General features: G+C 44.1%; 1 protein-coding gene across 5 annotated transcripts in view; it reads left to right on the top strand.

Moving 5' to 3' along the window:
- The window catches only part of CECR2 (CECR2 histone acetyl-lysine reader), a 200,236-nt gene that overhangs the window by 27,471 nt on the left and 164,305 nt on the right, over positions 1–8,460 (top strand). The window lies entirely within an intron of this gene.

Raw genomic sequence — 8,460 nt, 5'->3', positions numbered from 1 at the left:
CCAGATCTCAGCTCACTGCAAGCTCCGCCTCCCGGGTTTACGCCATTCTCCTGCCTCAGCCTCCCGAGTAGCTGGGACTACAGGCACCTGCCACCTCGCCTGGCTAGTTTTTTGTATTTTTTAGTAGAGACGAGGTTTCACCGTGTTAGCCAGGATGGTCTTGATCTTGTGACCTCGTGATCTGCCCGTCTCGGCCTCCCAAAGTGCTGGGATTACAGGCTTGAGCCACTGCGCCGGGCCTCAACAGTGTTTTATACTTCTCCAAGTATAGGTTTTTGCTTTTTTTGTTAAATTTATTATTTTGATCTTGTGAATAGAATTGCTTTATTTCATTTTCAGATTGTTCATTGAAAATTGTTTTTTAAAATCAATTTTGCCGGGCTTGGTGGCTCACGCCTGTAATCCCAGTACTTTGGGAGGCCGAGGCAGGTGGATCACCTGAGGTCGGGAGTTCAAGACCAGCCTGACCAACATGGAGAAATGCCGTCTCTACTAAAAATACAAAATTAGCCGGGGTGGTGGCGCATGCCTGTAATCCCAGCTACTCGGGAGGCTGAGGCAGGAGAATCGCTTGAACCTCGGAGGCGGAGGTTGCGGTGAGCCGAGATCGCACCATTGCACTCCAGCCTGGGCAAAAAGAGCGAAACTCTGTCTCCAAAAAAAAAAAAATCAATTTTATTGAGGTATAATTTAAGTACATCGAATCCATTCTTTTCAAGTGTATAGTATGAGTTTTGAAAAGTGCATGGATCCTTGTAACTACCATCAATCAAGATACAGAGCATTTGTATCTTCCCCAAATGTTTCCTTGTGTCCCTTGGCAGTCAACCCCATCCCTACTCTGGGCTCAGGCAATCACTCATCTACTTTCTGTCACTGTAGATTAGTTTACCTTTTCTAGAATTTGCTCTTCATAGAATCTTTTCTTTGGTAGAGAAGAGTTCTCACTGTATTTCCCAGGCAGGTTTCAAACTCGTGAGCTCAAGGAATTCACCCACCTCTGCCTCCCAAAAGTGCTAGAATTACAGGTGTGAGCCCCCGGACCCAGCTCGAATAGAATCTTACAGATTCTTTTTTTTTTTTTTTGAAACGGAGTCTCGCTCTGTCACCCAGGCTGGAGTACAGTGTCGTCATCTCTGCTCACTGCCAGCTCCGCCTCCTGGGTTCACGCCATTCTCCTGCCTCAGGCGCCCGTCACCATGCCCAGCTAATTTTTTGTATTTGTAGTAGAGACAGGGTTTCACCATGTTAGCTAGGATGGTCTTGATCTCTTGACCTCATGATCCACCCGCCTCGGCCTCCCACAGTGCTGGGATTACAGGCATGAGCCGCTGTGCTCGGCCGAATCTTACGCATTCTTTTGTGTCTGGCTTCTTTCACTCAACAGAATGACTTTAAGATGCAGTAGTATAGTGTGTATCAGTAAATATCGTGTGTATCAGTATACCAGTGATCCATTTTTCTTACTACTATACTGCAGTTTGTCTCTCTTTCTATTGATAGACATTTGGGTTTTTTCATTTTCCTGTTAGTGGACATTTGAGTTATTTACAGGGTTTGGTAATTATGAATAAAGGTGCTGAGTATATTCACATACAGGTCTTCGTAGACACATTGTCAGTTCTCTTGGGTAAATACCTAGCAGTGAAATTGTGCGTCATATGTAAGTGTACGTCTAAATGACCAAACTGTTTCCCAAGTGATTTACTTTTTATTATTTTAATTGAGGCATAGTTTGTATACATTAAAGTCCCCCTCCCACACCTGTTTATTGTACATTTCTATGACTTTTTCCTTTTTTTCTTTTTGAGACAGTGTCTCGCTCTGCTGCCCAGGCTGGAGCCATATAAATGGAAGTGAATAATATGTAGCCATTTGAGTCTTGCATCTTTCACCTGGCATCATGCATTTGCTGTTCATCCATGTAGTTGCATGTATCAGCACCTCATTCCTTCTTATTACCTAACAACAATCCATTGTTGGGACTGACATCAGTTTGTTCCTTCACTAAAGGAAGAACATTTGTGTGTTTCTAGTTTTGGCTATCATAAATAAAGCGCCTTAAGCTTCCACGCATAAATGTTTGAGACAATACCTGGGAATAAGATTGCTGAGTCCTATGATAAATGCATGTTTAATTTTGGAAAGCATTTTTGCAGTTTATGTTCCCAGTAGCTACGTGTGCGACTTTTCAGTTCCTCTGCATCCAGAGTTTGTTGTCAGTTGTTGTTTGAAGCTATCTTGAGAGGTGTATAACCCTATTTCCTTGTGGTTGGATTTTACAATGCTCGGCATCCTCCCAAACGCTTATTTGCCATCCATAAACTTTAGCGACACGTCTGTTGAAGTCTCTTGGCTATTTTCTTTCTTTCTTTTTCTTTTTCTTTTGAGATGGGATCTGTCTCTGTCGCCCAGGCTGGAATGCAGTGGCACAATCTCAGCTTACTGCAACCTCTGCATCCTAGGCTCAAACAATTCTCCCATCTCAGCCTCCCCAGTAGCTGGGACCACAGGCGGGTGCCACCATTTCAAAATTTTCAGAATTGGGCTGTTTTCTTTAGTGCGTTTTAAGAGTTCTTCATATATTGGGACTTAGTTCTTACCTGCTGTTTCTCCTGGTACATGGCTTGCCCTTTCTCTTAACAGTGTCTTTTGAAGAGCAGAAACTTTTAATTTTGATAAAGTCTAGATTTATCTAGATTCTCTCTTATGGATTGAGCTTTTGACATTTTGTCTCAGAGATCTTTGCCTAAACCTGAGATCACAGAAGATTTCTTCTATTTTTTGTTTTTTTAAGATGGAGTTTCGCTCTTGTCACCCAGGCTGTAGTGCAGTGGCGTGATCTCTGCTCACTGCAACCTCTGCCTCCCGGGTTCAAGTGATTCTCCTGCCTCAGCCTCCCGAGTAGCTGGGATTACAGGCGCCTGCCACCACGCTCGGCTAATTTTTTGTATTTTTAGTAGAGACAGGGTTTCATAATGTTGGCCAGGCTGGTCTCGAACTGACCTCAGTTGATCCACCTGCCTTGGCTTCCCAAAGTGCAGGGATTACAAGTGTGAGCCACTGCGCCCTGCCGTTGTTGTTGTTGTTCTAGAAGCTTTATGGTTACTTTTGAAGTTGCTTTTGGAATGTCTTTGGGTTTTGTTGTTGTATTTTGAGACAGTCTTGCTCTGTTGCCTGGGTTGGAGTGCAGTGACATGATCTTGGCTCACTGTAGCCTCCGCCACCCAGCTTCAAGCAATTCTCCTGCTCAGTCTCCTGAGTAGCTGGGATTACAGGCCTGTGCTACCACCTACAGCTGTTTTTTTATTTGTGTTTTTAGTGGAGATGGAGTTTCACCATGTTGGCCAGGCTGGTCTTGAAATCCTGACCTCAAGTGATCCACCTACCTCGGCCTCCCAGAGTGCTTGGATTACAGGCGTGAGCCACCACGCCCGTCCTGAAATATTTTTGTTGATAGTGTGTAAGAAGTAGTTTAATTACTCTTTAATTTTCAAGAAGTAGGTGGTATTTCCCTAATTGTAGTCTGGGACAGTCTAGTGGGCTAACCCTTAGAGGCGAAGTTCTGATTGCCTTTTCCAACTTAATTCTGAGCATAGAGAATCAGTCTACATTGCAAAGGGCAAACCTTCCTCTCAGGCTGCCGAAAGGGATTTTGCTCGGAGGTTGGTTGTGGTGTGGGAGAAGAATCCACATTACCACATGTTAGTTTTGCATCCATTTGGCTTAGTTTCGGATCCCTTTGGGATCCCAGAGGGAATTTGATGATGATGAAAAGAGCAGGCTATTGAAATAATTGGTTGTAGGATAATTTAAAAAGCGAGGACAAGCTGGGCGTGGTGATTCACACTTGTAATCCTAGCGTGATTACAGAAAGACTCCCAAAAGAGTTTGGGAGGCTGAGGCAGGAGGATCACTTGAGCCTAGCAGTTTGAGACCAGCCTGGGCAACATAGCGAGATCCCATCTCTTAAAAAAAAAATTAGCCAGGCATGGTGGCACATTGCTATAGTCCCAGCTACTTGAGAAGCTGAGGTGGGAGGATCTCCTGAACCCAAGAGCACTGAACCCAAGAACCCACTGCATTCTATTCTGGACGGCAGAGTGAGACCCCGTTTCGAAAATAAAAAAACACAAAATTCACACTTTTTTGTCAACATACATCATGACATTTGATTCTTTTTTTTTTTTTTTTTTTTGAGATGAAGTCTCACTCTGTCGCCCAGGCTGGAGTGCAGTGGCGCAATCTCGGCTCATGGCAACCTCCATCTCTTGAGTTTGAGTGGTTCTATGCCTCAGCCTCCCAAGTAGCTGGGATTACAGGCACACGCCACCATGCCCAGCTAATTTTTGTATTTTTGGTAGAGATGGGGTTTCACCATCTTGTCCAGGCTGGTTTCTAACTCCTGACCTCAAGTGATCCGCCCGCCTCAGCCTCCGGAAGTGCTGGGATTACAGGCGTGAGCCACCGTGCCCAGCTGACATTTGACTCTTAAATACTTAAGCATGCATTGACTAGGAAAATTATCCTGTACAACCACTTACCATTCGTGTTTCTACAGAGAATATATTTCATAATATTGTCTAATGCAAGTCCAAATCCAGATTTTTTTCTCTTATCACAAAAAGTTCTTTATCATTTTCATTTTGTTGTTGTAAAAGGGTAATAAGTTGTTTATTTTTATATTATGGATTAGAAATAATTTATTTGCATTAATAAAAGTATCATGAATATTCTTTCCCATTCCTGGATTCTTTCACTGTCTAAAAACATTTTTAATTAAAAATATTTCGAGACCAGGCTTTTGGCTCATGACTATAATCCCAGCACTTTGGGAGGCTGAGGTAGGTGGATCGCTTGAGTTTAGGAGTTGGAGACCAGTCGGGCCTCATCTCTACAAAAAAAAAAAAAAAAAAAAAAACTGGCTGTGGTGGTGTGTACCTGCAGTGCCAGCTACTTGGGGAGGGTGAGGTGGGAGGATTGCTTGAGCCCAGGAGGTTGAGGCCATAATGAGCCATGATCATACCACTGCACTCTAGCCTGGGTGACAGAGTGAGAGCCTGTCTACAAACAAACAAACAAACAAAAAACAAAACAGTCCAGGTGCTTTGGCTCACCCCTGTAATCCCAGCACTTTGGGCGGCCAAGCCGGGCGGATCACCTGAGTTCAGGAGTTTGAGACCAGCCTGGCCAACATGGTGAAACCCCGTCTCTACTAAAAATACAAAAATTAGCCGGGCATGGTGGCGGGTGCCTGTAATCCCAGCTACTTGGGAGGCTGAGGCAGGGAGAATCGCTTGAACCTGGGAGGCAGAGGTTGCAGTGAGTCGGGATTGCGCCACCGCACTGCAGCCTGGGCGACAGAGCGAGAGACTCTTGTCTCAAAAAACAAACAAACAAAAAAACTGTGCATCACTTTGTTAAAAGGAAATTTTATGTAGAAAATATATAAAATGAGTAAGAGTGAAGCACTGTTTGAAAATTGCCGTGGTAATGGGAGTTGAAGTTTAAGCAGGGCTGAGTGATGTGGTCAAGTAGTTAGAACATTCCTGGTATATAACCTGTGCGCAATAAATATTTGCTGATTGAATGGAGAAATAATCTCTGCAGAGTAGAAAGGTCACTTCACTTTTGGTATAGAATGAACAGCCCAGAACCAGAAGGACAAATTACGAGGGCAGGTTGGAGATGACAGGAGGTGAAGGAGAAAGGATAACAGATCGAATGAGAGCATGGATATGAGAGTAGGAGACAGTAGTAATTGCATGTGGTTGGACAATGGCTTGTAAGAGAGGAGAAGGCTAGCAGAGTGCGTCTTCAGAGCAGAGTGCATCTTCAGGGCAGTGTCATCCCGAGGGAGTGTTGTGGGAATCTGTGGCGATTAGTGGGTGGGATCTGCATGCTAGATGTTACGCAGTGTTATATACAGTGCGTGGGACATTCTCCACAGTGAAGAATTTGCTCCCTCCTAAAGAGCTTTTATTTGTTTATTCATTTCATTTATTTATTTTTTTGAGACGGTCTGGGTGTGTCGCCCAGGCTGGGATATAGTGGCGCGATCTCGGCTCACTGCAGCCTCCACCTCCCAGGTTCAAGCGATGATTCTCCTGCCTCAGCCTCTCGAGTAGCTGGGATTACAGGCATGCACCACCACACCTGGCTAATTTTTTGTATTTTAGTAGAGATGTGGTTTCACCATGTTGGCCAGGCTGGTCTCGAACTCCTGACCTCAGGTGATCCACCCGCCTTTGCCCCCCCAAAGGCTGGGATTACAGGTGTGAACCACTGTGTGCAGCCAAGAGCTTTTATATAGGTTAAAAAAAATTTTGTACTTGAATCTAAGTCCAAACCCTATGTATAAACAAAGTAATTTTTATGGAAATTTTTAGTAACGCAGCTGTGGTGTGCATCTGTAAAAGATGATGCTTTGTATTGTTTGGAACATTAGTAAGAGTTTCCACCATTTTGGGCAATTCTGTGCCGTGTCATCATCTTTGTCAGTGGTCCTGTTGGATTGTTCATGCAGCACTGTGTCTGTCAGCCTCTGCACTCTCAGCTTGCATGGGGAAGAACAAGCACCTCTTTCATCTCCTGCTGAGGTCATGCGTCAGCATTTTCATTTTGACCTTTGTTTTATTATATATTTCATGGTGTGTCTGCTTCTGATTCCAGTTGAGGAATACATTGATTGTATTTATGAATGTAGGAATTTGTAGCATCTGTTAATTGCATTTTGGTATAACCAAGTGGGGGGTGTTATAAACTATAAAATATGTGTTGTAAAGAGGGAGCATTGGGCCCAAGACAGCTGGACCACCGGCCTGGTGTGACTCCCCGGGTCTGGCCCAGTGACTGCTCAGACGTCGCTTCCTCTTCATCGAGATGGGAAGATTAAATGAGGATTGAGTCTGGGGTGATGAGTACATGAGGTCGTAAGTGTGGGACATGTTGAATTTGAGGTCTGGTGAAACATTTAATTTGAGTTATGCAGGAGGCAGTTGAGTGGAGATTTGACCTTCTGAAGGGAGTTTTTGTCTGGGAGAAAATAACAGTAAACATTTATTGAGAGAAGTGGTGGTTAAGAATGCAGATTCTGGAGCAGACGGGGTTTGTATCCTGGTGCCATGCACAGTGCCTCTGTGACATTGGACAATTTACTTAACAGCTCTTCCACTCAGTTTTCTCATCTTTAGAAATGGGAATAAACGGTACCGCTTGTGGAGTTAATGTGAGAATTAAATGCCTTCAGGTTTGCAAAGTACCCAAATCGTGCCAACTTATAAATTGTGTTCAAATTAGCTGTTACTATTCACTGAACATTCAATATGTGCCAAGGATTGTTAACATAGAATTATCTCATTTGGTAGTTACATTGCAAAACAATATTTTTATGAGATAATTGAGGCTCAGGGAGATTTAATATAGACTTGGGAGTCATAAGTAGTAAGGTAATAAGGCTAACTTGGACAGGTTGAATCAGGTGATATCGGACTCCATCTGAGGTCCTCAGACCAACATGGTGAGCACCTCCTGGGAACTTGTTAGAAATGTAGAATCTCAGGTCTCACCCTGGATCTGTCTACTCAGGTTCCCAGGTCATTACTGTGCACATTAAAGTGTGAGAAGCACTGGGCTCAGAGATCTGAGCTGGTCAAGTTCAGCAGGGACAGAAAACGTGGAGGCCTCATTAATGGTATAGTAAAAGGCTCAGGAGGTGGGATGCCAGATGCCCATCCCGGCTTTAGCTCAAAGTTTTAGCTTTTGAAGCCTCACAGTCTTTTTCTTTCTCTGGACCTCGGTTTTCTCATCTTTTGGTGAGGCAAGTTCTCTTTTAGCTCTAACATTTTATGGTTCTCCGTCCAAAGTCTTCTCCTGGGAACATGCTTCTTCTGACGGGTGCTTAGGGTTTGGATTAGTGGAGGAGTTGAAGTAATGGTGATTTTTTTTTTTGAGACGGAGTCTCCCTCTGTCCCCCAGGCTGGAGGGCAGTGGTGCGATCTTGGTTCACTGCAACCTCCGCCTCCCGGGTTCACGTCATTCTTCTGCCTCAGCCTCCCTAGTAGCTGGGATTACAGGCATGTGCCACCACACCCGGCTAATTTTTGTATTTTTAGTAGAGTCGGGGTTTCACTGTGTTGGTCAGGATGGTCTTGATCTCTTGATCTCATGATCTGCCTGCCTCGGCCTCCCAAAGTACTGGGATTGCAGGCATGAGCCACCGCGCCCAACCTGTAATGGTGATTTTTATATGGGAGGGTGAGCATAAGTACACTCAGATGTGATTACACCATGAGTGTAAAATTGTGGATTTCACTACAGTAAAAATTTTAGTGTAATTTCATCATTTCTCAACTTTCAGTATTTGAATTTAAGGGAAAATTTGTCCAGAAATCTTGAAATTCAAGAAATACATTATTGGCCGGGCGCGGTGGCTCACGCCTGTAATCCCACTACTTTGGG

Source organism: Rhinopithecus bieti, unplaced genomic scaffold, assembly GCF_001698545.2.
Source record: "Rhinopithecus bieti isolate Rb0 unplaced genomic scaffold, ASM169854v2 scaffold_20777, whole genome shotgun sequence".
Lineage (NCBI taxonomy): Eukaryota > Metazoa > Chordata > Mammalia > Primates > Cercopithecidae > Rhinopithecus > Rhinopithecus bieti.
The sequence above is the reverse complement of the archived record's forward strand: the minus strand, read 5'-3'. Positions and strand labels throughout refer to the sequence as shown.